Raw genomic sequence first — 18,386 nt, forward strand, 5'->3', positions numbered from 1 at the left:
CACAGGTGCCACCTGGGTAAGCAGGCCTCATCCTGACACCACGGCTGGGAATCCCAGGATAATCACTGGATGTAAGGAGGACAACACGATGGTTACGGGAAAGACGCCAGTGGGCTTGAAGCACTACAGTGGGTGTCCACCAACCACTCTGGAGAGAAAAGAATGCTCCGAAATCATCAGACCCAGTGCCCGTGTTTATGCTCCAAACCCTTAACGTATCACCAAGTGAATCCCAGGTAAAGGGCCATGCAAACCTCCACACTACAACTGTACAGCACTTCACAAGGCACAGAAAACCTTCATGTGAGTGAGCTCACATGGTAAAAATCTAAGCAACCCTGCGTCACACTCAAAACCAACATTACTGCCCCATTTCTAATGAGGAACCCAGGGCACCAGGTTTGCATGATGTTCAGAGTAGCACAACCAGGAGCACGGGGAGCGCAGGAACCCAGGTTGAATGAAGCCCAAAACTCCCCTGTTCTCGTCTACACGGTGCTGTCTCTCCTCATCTTGGTGCACAAAACTGGTATAAATGCGTGACGCCCGGTTGAAGAAAGTCAGCCGTGTGGCTTTAGCAAAACAGATGGCAATCATTTAGGTCCAAATGTTAAATAATGTTCAGCACATGTGGACAGGGTATCCGGTGCTGTCTAGACGATCACAGATTGTAATTGGAGTCAGAATTAGAGAGAGGACCTTCCAGAGCCGGGGGAGAGGAAAGCACAGTCTAGGAGACCAAGCTTCTAAGGAGAGCTGACTCATGAGACGGAGTGAGCCCGCCGTCAACGGTGGTCTCAACAAAGAGTCTAAACCACCATCGGGCAACAGGGTTGTGGAGGGAATTCAAGAACCCAGTGGTGCTCAAAGTTCATGATTCTGTGACCTGGCCACAGCAACATCCTGAAATCAAGCCTCCATCCCAAGCAAGAAACTGAGGGTTGGGGAAAGGCATTTGTTTGGGTCTTTTTGTCCCATCACAAAAAAATTCCAGATGTGCAGACCACAAGGTGCACCCAACACCCCAGAAGCAGCTTGGCAACTCTGGGAAAGGGGGGGGCAGGGTGCTAAAATGGAAAAACCAGGAGAAATTAAGAATAGGAACTGTTCTCTTCCAAGAACATAAAACTCATGAAGACAAAGCCCCAAATGAAATTCGCTGCAGACACAGTTTAAATAACCAGCTCGTAAGGCTTTTCTTGCCAAAAAAAAAAAAAAAAAAAAATCCAAACCAGGTCATGAAACATAAAGGGTAAGAGTCTGAAAAACAGAAGCTGCATGAAATGGGGTCAGACCACCAGGATGCGACCATCCTCCTCCAAAATCTGCGAGCCATGTGCGTGGCAGTGAGGTATCGACACCTCTCTGATGGGACCTACCAGCTGTCACAAGATGATGCCTAGAAAAGGTCTCTGCCCTTGGAAAGCAGGGGGCAAACGCTCCTCAGCGTCCCTACCTCCCTGAGGAAGTGATGAGACCACGAGACCAAGTGGACTCCGTCGTGGGCTCTCAACGTGGTGTTTCCCCAAGGACTCACACCCTCTTCAGGGCCCCACCTCAGGGTCCCCTGGGAAGTAAAGTTTAAAGCAAAAGGTAAAAGGTCACAACAGCCTCCTTTATGTCAGGAGATTTTTCTGGCACTTCCATCCTCCGAATGATTCATCATTCCCCGGAACCAGGCTGCCACTCACCCAGTGTCTATGCAAACATGCACACGGCAGGTGCTTAGCGAGGAGCCCTGTGGAATCCGGGTCTGTGGGACATCCGGGAGCTTCTGGACTGGAAAAACCAACCCAACTATCAGCCTGGGGTGAGGCCTCCAGCTCCAGGAACACACCCGGATGCACCACAAGCTGCTCTCAAGGGCCAACAGCCACTGGCCCGTTCAGCTGTCAGGGGCCAGCCCGCCGGCTACTTGGGTTAAAGGAGCACATCTGGGAAGCTTCTAAACATCCCGAGTTGACGGGCAACAGTAGGCAAAGTAACACAGCAGCGAGCCAGTGTGACAGAAGGGCCACTGCCCGTCTGCACCTCCCACGGAGGTTGGGACACTGCCCAGGTGGTGACAATAACAGAGTTTAAACTACTTGTTGGTCATAATGATGCAGTGGGTATAATTTTCCCATCTTGCAGAGAAGAAAACCGAGCTTTAGAGTATGTATTTTGCTCAGGGTCCCAACACAGGAAAGGGGCGGGACAGCATCCAAATCCAGGTTCAGTCTGTATCCAATATTGTGACAAGCCTGCAAACCTCCTGTAGGACTTGACAGTCCGATGGACGAATAGGGCAGCACACCCAGACTTGAAATTACACACGCAGGTAAGTGGAAAGCACAGTAAGTGCAAATAAATTCACTTCTCCAGCGGGCAGGCCAAAATTATCCCTTAGGTGCATTTTACTAGAAATTTCTTCCTCCTAAGCTAGTGTCTGGTTTGGAAATTGGTCGGCCTGCTCCGGAGAGAGGCCTGTACTTGCCAGTCGGACCCAGAACAAACCAGCCCACCCCCTGCCATCTCCAGGTGGCACACCAAAGTAAAGCAGGAGCCCTGAGACGGGCTCGTTCCTCCTGAGTTAAGAGAAAGGGCAGAGATTTTACTAGTAAAGTCTGAATACTCAGGGATCAACTCTTCCCCTGCACCCCTCTTTTCATCCTGATCTACATTAAATATCTGTAAGCTGCCTCCAAGGACAGGTGGGTGACTACCCTGCCTCCCTGGGGTTCTCCCCACTGCTCCTTGAAGCCCCCTGGGTGTCTCATTCTGCATTCCCCCAGTTATCCCAAGGCCATGCATGGGAGGACAGCTACGTGACTGCCCCTGGTACCCTAACATGCCAGGCAGGCACTGTCTGCATCCCAGCCAGGCCTCAGAGGGACGCATGGGGGGCCTCCACCCACCACCCCCGGCACCTCTCATCGGAGCACATCCTCCACGTGTCTCCATGTCTGGGACCCAAATCTGACCAACTCTGAGAACACAAACATCACACTGCTCCTGGGACTGGCTGAGATCACATTCACCCAGAAGGTTATGGCTAAGAGCTGGTGTTCCGCCAAAGCACTGGGGAAAAATTTTTAAAAGACAATTTCTAAGAAATCCCTCCAAATGGCCTAACGACTAATAAGACTTGCAAGAAAATGAAATTGGTTTATAAGCAGCATATCTCCCTCCGGCAATTTGTATTAAGAGCAAAGAAGTCTTTCTTCAGAGCATCGTGAACTGATTTATCAATTGGTAGGAGGGATAAATCACACGTAAATGGCAAAAAAAAAAAAAAAAAAAAGTATGACGTGTTTGCAGCATGAGGCAGAGAAAGGAATACCGGCCTCAAGGTCGAGTATACCTACGTTTCCCCCCTGCCCTGCCCCACGGGCAGCGCACCTGAGGGCAAGGCGCTTCCCTCCCAGCCAGCTGGGACCCAACCCACCAGCTGCCCCATGCAGTAGCTCCACAGTCCTTGAATGTGGCCCTAAGACAAGCTCCTTAAACAAAAGAGAAAACTTCTGTGTTTCTCAATACCCTTGGGCACTCGGGGACTTTACTGGCAGGCCAGCAATGCTTCAGGAAACAGCCCCCCCTTCCAAAATAAGAAAATTCACCAGAAAAGCTTGAGATGCTTCTAAGAAAGCTTGTAAGGCAGACGAGTACTTCCTGAAGAAGTGATGAAGCAGAAAAACCAGCTGGCCCAAGCTTTCCCCCACCACAGCTCTTTCTGAATTAAGCAGGCAGGTAATACAGAGCCCTGGTGGCTTCAGGACCTGGGCACGGGCAGAACCAGCTCCAGGGGGGGTCCTGCAGGAGGGAGGGTGTGGCCGGAGGCGTGGACAGTGTGTCCCAGCAGAGGGGGCTGTTACCATGTTGGAAAGAGAGCAAAGGCCTGGTGTTTTCTCCTCTTTCAAGCCACCACCACCACCGCCACCACCAGCAGGAGTGCCCACACTGGAGCTAATCCGTACAATTCCTGGCACACAGCAGATGCACAAAAGCATGGGTTGGCCCAATCTTGTATGGTTCTGGAAGAGTAGCACTGCTAACACACTGTCAAGATGAGGGAATGGAGGTCTCATAACCTCTTGCCTAGTGATTACAACAGAAAAAATCAGCTTCACCCCAAATGGACAGAATCTTTCTCTGGATTTCGCAACTTGCCAAGAAACTCTTTCTTAGAACTTCTGCCAAAATGCAAAGCCCATGGTGTTCATAAGCCTGCAGTTTTTGCTACCACCACCCATCTCTACAATTTTTAAGCCCATGGAAGATGGCCTCACCCTAACCCAATAGAAGAAATGGGCAAAATACAGAGGGAGTTCCCAGAGAGAAGTCCATTCGGTCAACGATACATGAGAAGATACTCAACCCCACTCATAATGTAAGATACAGAAACAAGGCCTCTCAGATGGTCTAAACTCAGAGCATGTCATAAAAACTCCAGGGTTGGTGACAGCAGGGGAAACCAAGTCATCACCCACTGCTGGTGGATAATAAATGGGGTGAGCACTGGGGCACTGTCATATTTGGCCCGTTCTACCCCAGCAATCCTACCACCGGAAGATCCAGTTACAAGACAGTCAAGGCCCATTGACCTGTAATTGGGAAAATCAGAAACAATTTAAATATCCATAGGACTCTTGTTAAAAAAAAAAAAAAAAAAAAAAAAACCTTGTAACAGGGCAGCCCGGGTGGCTCAGCAGTTCAGCGCCACCTTCAGCCCAGGGCATGACCCTGGAGACCCAGGATCGAGTCCCACGTCGGGCTCCCTGCATGGAGCCTGCTTTCCCTCTGCCTGTGTCTCTGGGCCTCTCTCTCTCTGTGTCTCTCATGAATAAATAAATAAAATCTTAAAAAAAAAGAAATCATGTAACAGAATATCATAAATCTTCTAAAAAAAAAACGGAAAACAGGGAGAGGTAGCTTCACAACCACTAAATCGACAAAGGCATATATTGAATGAAAGGGTACAAAAATATTGATAAAATGAATCCTTTTTCAAGGATTATATTTACACATATTCTGAGATGCACAAAACAAAAAATTCTGGTCTGATTTACATACCAAACAAGGTCCACCGGCTGACAGCCCCGGGGACCAGGCCTGGGAAGACCTTCACTTTCACCGTTACTATGTCCATAGCGTTGGCTCTGGCTTTTGTTTTTTACATGCGTGCCTATTACTTTAACATGAATTTTTAATGGCCTCAGAGAACTGGGTGAGGGATGAAAACTCTGGCCTGCTGAATGTCGGGGTCTCTTGGTCAACAAGACAAGAGGGGGTGACGGCAGGGTTCTTGCCTCGGTCAGAAAGGTCAGAGGGTGACCATCCAGCTCCTCCAGCGATGGGATTTTGCAACGCTCGGATCTCATAATCCCATGTGATAAGTGTTCCCGGGTCCCTGCCAAGGAGCACAAAAGGCCTGGACAGTAAGGGCTGGAGACATCCACACTACAGGGCGGCCAATACGTTGAGCAAAACAACTCTAGGTTAGATGCCTTGTCCTCTGGCTCTTAACTATTTAACTCACTAACGGAGCACAGGGCTTGCATCCCCTCTTTACACACCTGCAAGTGCCCTCTGTCCAGGCTTGTGTCTTGGTCAAAAAGAACATCGTGCTTTTGTGACTTCTACTTCTGTAGGATCCCCACCCCCTCCACCCCAGCACTCCATGAAGGGCTAACTCTCATCACCTGATGTTCAAGACTGCTGCCTACAGCTCAGAGGAGAAGAATGCAGAGTCTCCTGGAGGCAGATGGTAGGTGTTCAGATCCCAGCTCTGCCACCCACTAACTGGGACCACGAGCCAGTGACTAATCTGAGCCTCAGTTTCGTATCTATAAAATGGGATTAACATTGTCCACCTCACAGGATTGGTGGTATATGTAAAGTATTTGTCAAAGTACAGGCGCCAAATGCAAGGCACGTGCTAATCCTGTGGTCATAAATGACTCCCGGATTCCGAATTAAGGCTCTTGCCTTAGTTAAATTGCACCCTCCCTAAAAGACAGGGCAAAGAACATTATAGGCTAAAATTAATACAGAAATATCAGAGAGGTGTGCTCCTATTACCATAGGGTGCTAATACATTTCTGTTGGCCCAAAAATCTGAGCCCAAAGGCAACCCCGAGATTGGGCAGCATTCTGTGATTACTATGCAGAATTCACTGGCAGGAAATTGTTTTGCAGAAGCAGTTGCCAAGGAGAACGTCTATGTTCGGCAGTTGTGCCCTGTCATCCCATGACTTCTGTTGCTTGTTTCTTGTCTTTCGTAAAACAAAGGGTATGCCTAATGAGACCCATGAATGCAGAGAAAGATTTCACCAAAAAGAGAAAGTACACGTATCCAAGGAGAAATGGGATCTCTGGGAACAAGGTGCAAGGGGTCAATGTCCTCAGTGTCCCAGAAGCAGCCAGCAAACAGGTGTGTCTCCGTCACAGCATCTGTGGTCAGCTCGGTGAGCAATGTAGAGGACATCACACCGAGGAGCAACAGACAGCTGATACAGCGCCATGACTGTTCTAACAGCCTGTGACTTTTTTTTTTTTTTTCTGGAAAGCCCCAGCATTTAGTACTAGCAAAAATAAATTCTAAGTTGTTGAAAGAATCACAGAACCTGGTAAGGGGGTTAAAAGACTGGCCGAGATCCCCAGCATGAAAAGCCCCCTGCTCCCTTCCAGAATGAGCCCTGGCCCTTCACTCCCCGCCCCCAACCCTACCTCCCCACCCCCAACCCCCACCCTGACCTCTCAGTTGGGCAGCAGGGACATGGCACAACCAGTCTGAGCCACTCCCCAGCAGGTGGTGGTGGCTGCTGTGGGCCAGGAGGAAGCCAGAGCCTGTGGCTGTGCAGCCTCCTGCCCACACACCCACGCACTCTCCCTCACACACCCACCTGCCCGCCCTCCCTCCACTAGAGCGTGCAGTCTCACACACACATCACAGCTAAAACAGGTTTCCCAAAACAATAGCTGATATCTTCTTTTCTATTTCACTTTTTCATAATGTCTGTGGGCCAGCCAAATGGATTTTTATGACCAGGAGGTCACAAACTGCACGGTGACAGACGCCGACCCATGCCTAGACCTGGAGCTCTGTGCACAACTGGACTCATCCTCACCACACTCCAGCTTGCACTGCATGTGGCCCAGCCCGGGCTGCTGACTGCTCATGTCTTACTTCTCCTTTGCTGCATAAAAGGTGGGGAGAGGGGCAGCCCGGGTGGCTCAGCAGTTTAGTGTTGCCTTCAGTGCAGAGCCTGATCCTGGAGACCCAGGATCAAGTCCCACGTTGGGCTCCCTGCAGGGAGCCTGCTTCTCCCTCTGCCTGTGTCTCTGCCTCTTTCTCTCTGTGGCTCTCATGAATAAATAAATAAAATCTTAAAAAAAGGGGGGGGGAGGGGAGGAGAAAGACGTGGGAAGAGGAAGAAGTGCACAGAGAAGTGAGGAGGACACAGGAAAGAAGAAGGCAGAGGGTGCCTTTGGGGATCTGGGGCACCCCTAGTCCAGAGGCCTGGGCCCTGGGGTCCCTCTGGGCCAGACCCACCACCAGCTCCAAAAGCAGATACTGGGCCCCCCCACTCACAGCTCAGAAAGTTCCCATTTCATAAATGGCCAGCAAACAGGTGCCTGGAGTCTTCCATAAATTAAGAATCACTTCGGGCCTTGCCTTTTTTTCACAAAATTCCACCCCAATTGTAAGTGAGTGGGCCTGTCCCAAAATAAACTGAGCCGGAATTCAATGAAACTATAGAGTGTGGCTTCACCTTCCCAGGGAGCTCGCCCCCCAGGGCTGACAGCGTGCCACTTGTCCCTCTGGACCTCACGTACTCCTCAGCACCTCCACAGCTTCCAACTCCCCCCCCCCACCCCCAGCACAGGTCACACTGAGGAAGCTGACCAGCACACAGGTCAAGGCACCAGCCTCTCAGTGTCCCAGCTGGACACTGGCCTACTGGGTGTTTCTCAAAAATGCTCCAAAAGCCACTCCAGTTGATACAACCTCCCGCCTCCACCAGGCCTCCCCTTCAAGAAGCGGCCCGCAACCCTCACCCATACCCATCTGTCTGTCTTGTATACCGTGAACCTAGAAGAGAGAGGGTCCAGGAGAGGCTAGTTCATGATACGAGATGGGTGGCAGGGAGGGGCGTGTCCCGTAGTGATGATTTGCAACCCAGGGGCCAGCGTTGGGCAAAACCGTCTTGACCCTACAAACAGCCCTCCTCCCTGGTACCCCATGCTCCTCCCTAAAACAAAAACCGCCATACTCAGTCACTGACCCTGTATATCTCTTGTATATCTCAGTTAATTTTTACAATAATCTCATAAATGGGTATGATCATCTCTACACTTCATAGATGAAGAAACCAAGGCGCAGGAGAATTTAAGTCTTTGGCCCACCGTCATACAGCGGTTAAGTGGCCAGTGTAACTATGAAGCACTGGCCTCAGCACCCCGCAGGCCTGTGGTGACCTCTTTCAAAGATCTTTCCATCTCCTGCCCTCCGTTTCCCTCTGGTCCAGGGCTCTGAGGGCAGCTCACTGGGCAAGGGCTGGGCCCACAGGCCTCCCTGGGGCCAGGCGGGGCCGGCCATCCTCACCACCCAGGGAGCACTCTCCTCAGCCATTCCTGAGATTCTCCCCCAGAACACAGAGATCCTTCCCCTTCCACCCCCCGCCAGGAACCCTCAAGCTCTCTCCAGCGAAACAAGACTCAGCAGGTAGGTTTGTGCCTTCCAGCATATTCTTTACCAGAGTAATGAGACTTTGCTAAATGAGACCTGATTTGGTTAACACACTTGCACAGGGGCCCCCAGCAAGCTCCAGCAGAGGTAGGACCGGAGCCTAGGCCCCCAGACCCCCCGAAGTTCAGGTTCAGGGCTCTGGCCCGGCCTGGCTCCCCGACACTGCACAGCCCTTCAATACAAACAGGAAGGAGAGCTCCAAGGCTCCCGTCCATAAACAAAAATGCTTGACAAGTATGAGGAATTATCAAAACACAGAACCATAAAGCAGACTCTTAGCTCTTCCCACACTTCTGGGGCAAAAGAAAAAAAAAAAAAAGTGTGTGTGTTCATTTCTCAATTACTTCTCAGGTACTGCCCATTCCTCAATCGATTACTTTAATTCCTAAGACCCAAATTATAGAACAACAGATAAATAATGTCACAGTCGTCATGCCATTCCTCAAATTAAAACAAAACTGTTACAAGCTCTCATTTGTCCAAAATACTCCTACTATCCTGGGGACTACTGAGGGCTTAAAAAACTCTCTGAGTCCATCTGCCAGTCGTTTTAGCGGAAGTTTCCCGTTTTTTGGTCAGACACTGGGTGGTCACCTGCTTTCCCCAGCGACAACCTGCACGCAAACCATCTGCCCCCTCACCTACACGCCAGGGCTACGGCGCCCGAGTCAGCTGCAAACCACTACTTTTCATCCTGCATTTTCCTGTCCTTCCCCCAAAATAACATTCTGTGCAGGGGCAGGGGATGGGACTAAGCAGGCCTAGCACCCCCTGGGCTGCGGGAAAGGGGCCCGGAGACCGGCCCCGGGGCACCAAAGCCTAAGCTGAGAACCGGCTTCCAGCCCGGGCCCACCCGCCGCCCGCCCCGCAGCTCTGTGACCTTGGGCGCGCAGGTCGGCCTCTCCCGGCCTCAGTTTCCTCCGCTGCAGAGCGAGAATCCCAGGCCCCGGGCACCGTTTCCACAAAAGTTCCGGGCGCACCGCAGGGAGCGGCCCCGCCCCGGGTCCCGCGGCCGCCCCCGGGGTCAAGGTCAGCCGCGCGCCCCGAGACGGAAGGCCCGAGGGATGCTGGCCCCGCCGCCGGGCCCCGGGCTGCTTCCCCGCCGTCCTCCGAACCACCTCCCCGGCAGGGGCGCGGGGGCCGAGCTCCGGCCCCGGCCCCGGCCCCGGCCCCGGCCCCCGCCCCGCTCCCGCCCGGCCGCGCGACCCCACCGGCCCGCGGGGTCCCGCCCGCCCCGCCCGGCCCCGCCCGGCCCCGCCGAGGCTGCGGCCCCTGCGTGCTCGCGGCCCGGGTCCGCCGCGGTTCGGCCCGGGCCCGGCGGGCGGCGGGCGGCGGGCGGCGCGGAGGCGTCTGTCCACTCACCGAGCGGCGCCGCGCGCGGCCGCCTTTGTATGCAAACACCCGGTCCGCCGCGCGCCCGCTGTCAGCGCGCACCGCCCGGGGCGGAGGGGGCGGGGCCTCGGAGGGGCGGGGCCTGGGGGCGGGGCCGGGGAGGGGAGGGGCGGGGCCAGGGGAGGGGCGGGGCCGGCGGGGCCGCGGGAGGGTACCCGCGAGGCGCGAGCGGCTCGGCTGCTTTCAGGGTCCCCCTGGCCGCAGGCCCCCGCCCGGGAGGACAGCGCGGGTCCGCCAGCCCTTCCCTCGCCGCCCCCCTCCGCTCTCCCGTGGGCACCGCACCTTAGGCCACGTTTCTGATTATCCTCCCCAAGCCAAAGACTGAGATTTAATTCAGCAGGCTAGACTGACCCGTGCCCCAAAGCCTCGGAATTCAGGGGGCGCCAACGTCCGCGGTCGGGCAGCCCGTAAGGCGCTCCGCACCCACCCCCCCCACCCCACCCCAACCCCGCCCAGGAGCCAGGTAAAGCGCTCCGCCCCCCTTCCCCCCACCCCCACACACACACCCCAGGAGCCAGGTAAGGCGCTCCACACCCACCCCCCCACCCCACCCCACCCCCTCCCCGCCCAGGAGCCAGGTAAAGCGCTCCGCCCCCCTTCCCCCCACCCCCCCCACACACACACCCCAGGAGCCAGGTAAAGCGCTGCGAACCCCCCTGCCCAGGGCCTGCTGCCACCTCAGCCCCACTCTTCAGGAGCACTGGGGGGCCCCCGGGCGAGTCCCTCGACCTCTCTGATCCAGGGCGTCCACCTCTATAGCCCTGTGGAGGCAGCCAGCTTTGTTGGCCCAATTGCGATGGACACTTACTTTCCCACACTGGCTCACCTTCATCCCTTATCCGAATGACCAAGCAAGCACTCCTGCCGCATCCATTCATTAAACAAATACTACTCGTGGGGCTCTGCTCCAGACACTAAGAACAAGAGACCGGGACCCTGACCTTTCCGAGCTTCCGTTCTCCAGCAAGGAGTTGGGCAAGGGATGAATAATGAAGGAAATAATCTAGTAGCTAAATGACGTAGATCAGAGGATCACAGGGGTCACACAGGTGAACAGAAATCCTAGATGACAAGAAACACTGGAGTCCTCCGAAGATTTGGGGGCAGAGCTTTCTAGAGAACAGAAACAGCAGGTGTGATGGTCCTGAGGCAGCCCTCTGTGAGTGGCTAGAGCCAAGGGGAACGGAGCAGGGACCAAGCCTCTAGGATCTTGTAGGCCAACTAAGAAGTTTAGATATTCCGAGGTTTTTAAACCTGAGAATTATATGATTTAATTTATATTTAAAAAAAAAAAACCACTTCCCTGTTATGTGGCAAATGGAAGTGTAGAGGGCCAGGGTGGAAGCACACACGCTACTGCAGGAAACCAGAGGAGATGATATGGCTCAGATCGATGGGAGGGGTGAGGCAGCTGTGAGAAGTGGAAAGACTTTGAATATATTTTGGAGGTAAAACCCGTGGATTGGCTGATGTACGGGTCGGGTGGGTATGACAAATCAAGGGTTAAATCCCCATTTGGAGCTTGAACAATTGAGGGACGGTGGTGCTTTTTTACTGAGGTACAGAAGGAAGAAGCGGGCTTGGAAGGAAATTCAGGAGTGCAGCTTGGCCACTCTAAGGCTGAGATGCTTTTCAGCCATCCCGGAGGAGAGGTCAGGAGGGCATCTTTAGAGAAGCCAGGCTGGCTCTAGATAGAACATAGGGGTCACCTGCCCTGGCAGCTTTGCCCAGATGATACGTGTTCTTCCAGCTGCCCATCGGTGGATATGTTCCAGCTGGTCTTGGCGTGACTCCCACCTAGGCAGTCTGTCTCCAGGAAGGCAGGTGACCCGGTGCCATTGGCATTTGGGAGGAGGGGGCTGTGAAGGGGACCATGGATAACAGATGAGACCAAAGCCAAGAGGGTACCACTGCTGCCAGCAAATTGCAGGGCCCCCGAAGGAAGCATTCTTTACACTCCCCACCCTCCCAGGGAGCATTTGGCCTTGGGGTCAAGAAGCAAGGCTACCAGTGATGGAAAGGCTTTCTGGAAGGAAAGTCCAGCTAACTTCAGGCACCACTTAAGTGAAGACTTTGCTTAAAATAAATCTTGAATTATTAAAATTTGGAGACTAGAGGTCTAAGAACATTAGAAAATCCAGTCCAAAGCACTGATTCTACGAATGATGAACTTGGGGCGGAGTGGGGTTGGGGTTCACCCCAGGTCACCCCAAGTGAGGTCTGATGGCTGCCAAGTACTTAGCCTGCCACCTCTGGGGAGGCACATCTCCTATGATCCCCTTTACCTCCACAATATGTAAACGGGGCCAGATGCTGAAGAGGGAAATTTTTTCAGACAAACAAGCTTCCAGGAGAGAACAGGCTCTAGATTACATTTCACTTTCTGATCGGCCTGGTCTGGAGTCCCCCCTGGGAGGGCCCTTTCTGTGTTGTCAGCTACTAGGCTGGTGACCCAGCGGTGACTCAGCCAGGAGAGCTGAGGTGATCCCCTTGGCCAATCCCTGCACCTGCCGCCTTTAGCCCAACTCGGAAGATAAGGGACCACAGAGATGAATAAACTTGCCCCAGCCTCCAGCAGGAGGAGGAAGGAAGGGCTGAGTGAAGCGGGGGCAAACCAGCATACACATCCTTGATTCTAAAGTCTCAGTTTTGCAATCGGGAAAATGGGAGGCAGATCCACGTTGAGGGTGGAAAAGTCCACTGTGAAATTCGCGGCACAGCGACTGACTGGGAAGATTTTTAAATTCTAAAAACCCCAAACGTTAGGGAAATGGCAGCTCCCAGAAGGATGTGTTCGGTGCTTAGCCCCACTGTGATCCAGGGAGAGCACCCAGACCCCCCTCCTCGGAGGGACACCCAGAGAGCACCAAACAATGACAAGTCCCCAGCTGCCACAACTTTTCTGTGCTTAAAAAGTGAGGGGAGTGACGAAAGCAGCCTTATTCTAGGGTCACCTGGGTGGTTCAGGCCATGATCCCAGGATCCTGGGATTGAGCCCCCCACATCCCACTCAGCTCCCTGCTCAGTGGGGAGCCTGCTTCTCTTCTGCTCCCCCTGGTTGTGCTGTCAAAAAATAAATAAAATCTTTAAAAAAAAAAAAAAAGCAGCCCTATTCTAGCTAGAAACCTCCTCCCTTTTAGCCAGTGATAATAACTGCATTATCCTGGGAACTCTGAACTTTTCCAGATGTATTATCCACACAACGGAAAGGGCTCTGCACAGGGTGGGCGGGGACAGGAGGGGTGAACGCCTCTCTTCACGGGACCCCAGGAAACATTGTCAGTAGGTGTACAGATGACTGGTCTCCTGACAGCTCTGAGGAGTGGCAGCCACGGTTAGCTCATGCCCCGGGCAGGAAGGATACTAAAGAAAGAAGAGTGAATTTTCCCCCAGAGGGCTGCACCTTATCTCTGGCAGAGATCGCTGGGGCTCTCAGGAAGGGAGGGGCTCTCCTCCGGGATCCAAGGCCAGTCCTTGGTTGGGGGCTGTTGATGAGGTAGGTGACTTCAGCATGAGCCTTCCCTTGCTCAGGGCCTCAAGAATCAGGTGGAAACCATGAACCCCACCTGGTGCCACCTCACCCCCTCAAAGGCAGGCGGTGGGGGGGAGACAGAGCTGCCTAGAAAGCCACCAGAGACAGAATGGATCCTCTGGGTGCAGGCTGGTGGGCTGACCAAAGCAACTTTCATGGGGGAAGCAGCAGGCATGGGGGGCCCTGGGTCCCACAAGAGGAGGAGGAGGAGGGTGGTGGGCCTGGGGAGCAAATGTGCACAACCAAAGCACAAAGACCCACCCCCCCAAGTGGAGTGAGGATCCTCAGTTAGAGCTGAGGCACCCAAGAGAGCAGAAGAAGTCAAAGTCGCAGGGAGGTAAAGGGGAGGGGCTGACGGCTGATACAGAAGGATCTTGGAGGTCGCATCACCCAGTTCACCCTAACGGACACGTCAACTAGACAGCATGTGCACCCTCCCTGAGGATTCATAGGACCCATGCGCACAGGGACCTCCCAGGCTTGGGGCACGGGCAGATGGGGCTCACCCAGGGGACCACACCAACCTGCTCCAGAACAGGCCCTGTGTGGAGTGCTGGGGGCTCCTGTGGGGAGCCGACCAGACACAGTCTCTGATGTCCGTGAGTGTAGGTGTGGGGTCTGAACTATGGCCTACAAAACTGTCACCCCGGCCCGCGCCACCAAGACGGGAAGGGTTGTACGTGGCCGGCTACAGGGTTTGCCCCATTCGAGCCCCGAGGTCAGGGGTTCAGCTGACCTTGGTGGCCTGAGCAGGCCCTGGTCTGGGCTAATCTAGGGCAGGTGTGGAGGAGCAGAACCGTGGGCGTGGGAACCACCATGCAGAACAGTCTGGCATGCGCAGGGGTGAAGGAAGGTCCTGGCTGGCCTCCAATGGGGTCAGGGTGACCACAGCAAGTCCTATGACTGCCTCGGCAGGGCTCCCAGCCTCTGTCCCCTGCGTTCAGGAGACACTGGGACACCCTTTCTCCTCTGGACAAAGAGGGAAGAATCTTAAGGAGCCAGGCAAGGTAAGAAAGATACTTTTCCTGGGACTCCTCCCTGGATCCCTCTTCCCCATGCATCCCAGGCCTGTAAGACCCAGGTCTCTGTTGCCAAAAAGAAAGCCACTGGCCCAAGGTAGACTCCCCAGCCCCCAGAACAGCAAGCCAAGAGGAAAACTGCAATTTCAGGAGTGGGACTAGTTAAGCCAATAAATCTGGCATTTTCCGGTCAGCACCAAAGAGGTGATCCGTCACACAGACCCTCTCCAACTCTCCAACTTGTAAAGCAAGATGAGATGACCCAATTGTTACGGGATGAATGCCCTGTCCTCCTCCCTAGGAGAAGGGGACCCTGGCTGATACAATCCTTTCTTTTCTTTGGCTAATTTCGTGCCCCACTCCCCTTCCCATAAAAACCCTATCTCTCGTACAACTCCTTGGAGCTGCCCTCTCCGCGTGCTAGATGGGATGACGCCTGATTCAGGAATGGCTTCATAAGGCCAATTGGGTTTTCAAATTTACCCAGTTGGAATGTGGTGGGGTTTTTTGGACTCTGCAAAACAGCCCACACACCTTGGAAGTTGTGTCCTGCAATGTAAGCTGCAGATCAGTTTGCCTGAATGGACTTTGTAGGCTTGACCCTTCCCCGCGTGTCCCCAGTCCTACAGAAAACAGCTGTCTCTGCCAGTCCCAGATTGGTCATCACCCTATTGAGAATGGCCTGAGCATTTGCCATTCAGAACAGACACTTGGCACAGCAGAGGCAGGGGCCAGCTGGGTTGTAGAGGTTAGGAGACGAAAGGGGAGGACAGATGAGGTGGCAGGAATGAGGCCACGTAGGGAACATGGAACAATGACCAATAATTAGTATTTCCAAATTTCTAATGCTGTAACCACTGGCAAGGCCACACTGGTGACTACTGACTCAATCTACCCAAGAAGAAAATGTTTTCCACTTGCTATGGATTACACATCAACACTCCCCTCACCTCCGCCAATGAATATTGAAGCCCTAATTCCTAATGTGAGGGCATTTGGAAGCGGACAGGTAGTTAGGATTAAGTGAGGATATGAAGGTAGAGCCTCTCCAGAAAGCCAGACCACAAAACTAAGCATAGTGATTCAACCTCTGACCTCGGAGAGGGAAGCTAGCTCCAGAGTAAAAATCAGGTTTCACGCGAAGACACAAGTACCCTATTACGGTGCTATGAGCTCTGGGCCAGTCTTTTTTTTTTTTTTAAGATTTTATTTATTTATTCATGAGAGACACACAGAGAGAAGCAGAGACACAGGCAGAGGTAGAAGCAGGTTCCATGCAGGGAGCTCCACGTGGGACTCGATCCCAGGACTCCAGGATCACGCCCTGGGCCGAAGGCGGGCACTAAACTGCTGAGCCACCCCGGCATCCCTGGGCCAGTCTTAAGGTGATTGCTCAGCTACCAGGCTTTTCAACTGATAGAACTTTGCTACCAGTGAAGATAAAATCTCTGATGCTAAGTAGTACAATCCTTTGTCAGCTCTAAAAAAAAAAACAATTAGGAGAGTAGAAAAGGACCAGGTCTGCCAACCAATTATAACATCGGTTAACATGAAGAATTTAAATGCTGCCTGCCTATAGTCACCCACATGGGCACCTGCTTGTTGCCTGGAGCCTAAATACAATCTAATTATTGACCTAGAACCTAGAGATGGTTGGGCAAAGTAACTCTACATTCTGGGGATTTCAACTCATCAGTCTCATCATCTCTTGTTCTTTGAATAAACAAAATCATTCTAGAGTTGGCCATTCTCATCCACCCCTACTAGTCTAAAGCAGTGCTTCCCACAAAAACATGTCACATATTAGAACCACCCGGGAAATTGTTAAAACTCTCCATGCCCAGGGGCACCTGGGTGGCTCAGTTGGTTAAGCATCCAAGTCTTGATTTTGGCTCAGATCATGATCTCAGGATGCTGGAATAGAGCCCTGCTTTGGGCTCTGCCCTCAGCTGCTTGAGGTTTCAAGGATTCTCTCTCTCCCTCCGTCCCTGCCCCTGCTCATGCTCTCACTTGCTTTTGTGTGCTCACTCTCTTAAAACAAAAAACAAAAAAACCTCTCCATGCCCAGACTACAGCCCACATCCATTAACCACAATTTCTGGGGGTAGGACCCAGCACCAGTATATTGCAAAACTCCCCATGAGATTCCAGGGTACAGTTTCTTCCAAGAACCAGTCTTCTAAGAGCCCATTTCCCTTCAGCCTGTATCCCGGCCTCTGCTGGTCTCCCTCAAATCCCGTCTTCCCCTCTACCAGCGCCCCAAGCCAAGGGCCACCATATAGCTTATATTTCTTCTAAGGTCCATACAATGGAACCCATATAAACCAGCTCAAAGTGAGTGCGTGTGTGTGTGCGTGTGTGTGTGTGTGTGTGTGTGTGTGTGTGTGTGTGTGTGAATGTGCATGATATATTCAAAGGAGCCAGGGATTCGGGGCATGGGCCTTGATGTATGGTGGCTTCTCTCAAACTCAGCCCCTTCCCACTGGATTACCTCCACCTCCTCTCTCCCCCAAGCCTGCTTCCTCTGCTTCCCCCCAGGTTCTCCTCCCTCATCCATCTGACCACTCATGGCTTGTCATGAGCCTCTCCCCTTCACACAGCTGTCCCCTTCGCTCCCCTATCTCCAACATTCCAAGAGAAATATCCTATGAATCCAAGTGACCCTCTCACCCTGCTATACACAAGTCTTAGGTGGCTGGCCACCTTCGGGTCACATATCCCTCCCTGATCAAGAGCACCCCAGTTCTTCTCATATCCCCTTTACCTTCACCCAGAGGACCCCAGACACAGTGCTAAACCCTGGAGGAGATGGGAGCCATGAGCCAGGTACCTCGCCTTCCTACCAGGCCTTCTTAAATCTGCCAGATATCACAGACCTGATGTGAGTGTGTGCCTCACTCAAAGAGGAGGTGCTACGGGAAAGCACAGAAGGCAGGGTCCACATGGAGGCCTGGGGGCCTCCCAGGGGAGGGGTGCCAAGCTGGGCTTTTGATCTACTTTACCTCTTGCAAGTTATATGATCTGAGGGAAGGCACATTTGACCTCTCTGACCCTCTGTTTCCTTTTCTACTAAAGGGGGATAAAAAAGCCTGTTTCATGGGGCTGTTTGAGGAACACATGATCAAGGAATACAAAGCCCTTAGTGCAACATCTGGTACAATATATGGGTCCTCTCTGTGAGCCGCGGGGTCATAACAATGATAATTATTTTTATTTACTATGAACACTTAGGAGCCTGATAACAAACACAGTATCGGGCTTGGGCCTTCAGGATGGGGAAGCCTTTTGACAGATGAAGCGAGTGCAGGTGGAGGCATTCAGGCCCACGGAACAGCACCTAGGAAGGCTCAATAAAGGGGTGTGGGGGACAGGGAGCTCTCCATGTCACGTGGCACAACTGTGAGGCCGACCCCCCAATCTCCATGCAGAATAAAGTATTCCTCTTCTCTTTTCTCCAGTGTCCAGTGTGTTCGGGGCCCACGGGGAGTCTCAGGAGACATGCTGAGTCACTGACAAATTGATTGGGGGGGTTCCATTCACAGGGGGAGGAATCCCCCACTTAGGAGAGGGAAAGTCAATTTCCAGGATTAAAACACACGTTCCTTGGACCCAGGAGAGCTAAACTGAACTTTCCTTTCACCCAGAGCAGAATGTGACTATCACATCAAAGAAGGCAGAGCACTCTGGCATCCCTGGAAGCACCTCCTCAGTG

The 18,386-nt window shown here is 53.0% G+C and overlaps 1 protein-coding gene across 14 annotated transcripts in view; it reads right to left on the reverse strand.

Moving 5' to 3' along the window:
• The window catches only part of LPIN1 (lipin 1), a 132,732-nt gene that overhangs the window by 61,617 nt on the left and 52,729 nt on the right, over positions 1-18,386 (reverse strand). For 3 of the 14 annotated variants that reach the window (XM_072767696.1, XM_072767694.1, XM_072767692.1), the window contains exon 1: positions 10,094-10,186. The exons of 7 other annotated variants lie outside the window; for them this stretch is intronic. The gene's annotated coding sequence lies outside the window, so the exon portion shown is untranslated. Of the gene's footprint in view, positions 1-9,611; positions 9,752-10,093; positions 10,202-18,386 lie in introns of those variants that run through there. 4 more of the 14 variants (XM_072767700.1, XM_072767695.1, XM_072767699.1 and 1 more) reach the window with 3 other exon arrangements.

Source organism: Vulpes vulpes, chromosome 8, assembly GCF_048418805.1.
Source record: "Vulpes vulpes isolate BD-2025 chromosome 8, VulVul3, whole genome shotgun sequence".
In the NCBI taxonomy this organism is placed as follows: Eukaryota; Metazoa; Chordata; class Mammalia; order Carnivora; family Canidae; genus Vulpes; species Vulpes vulpes.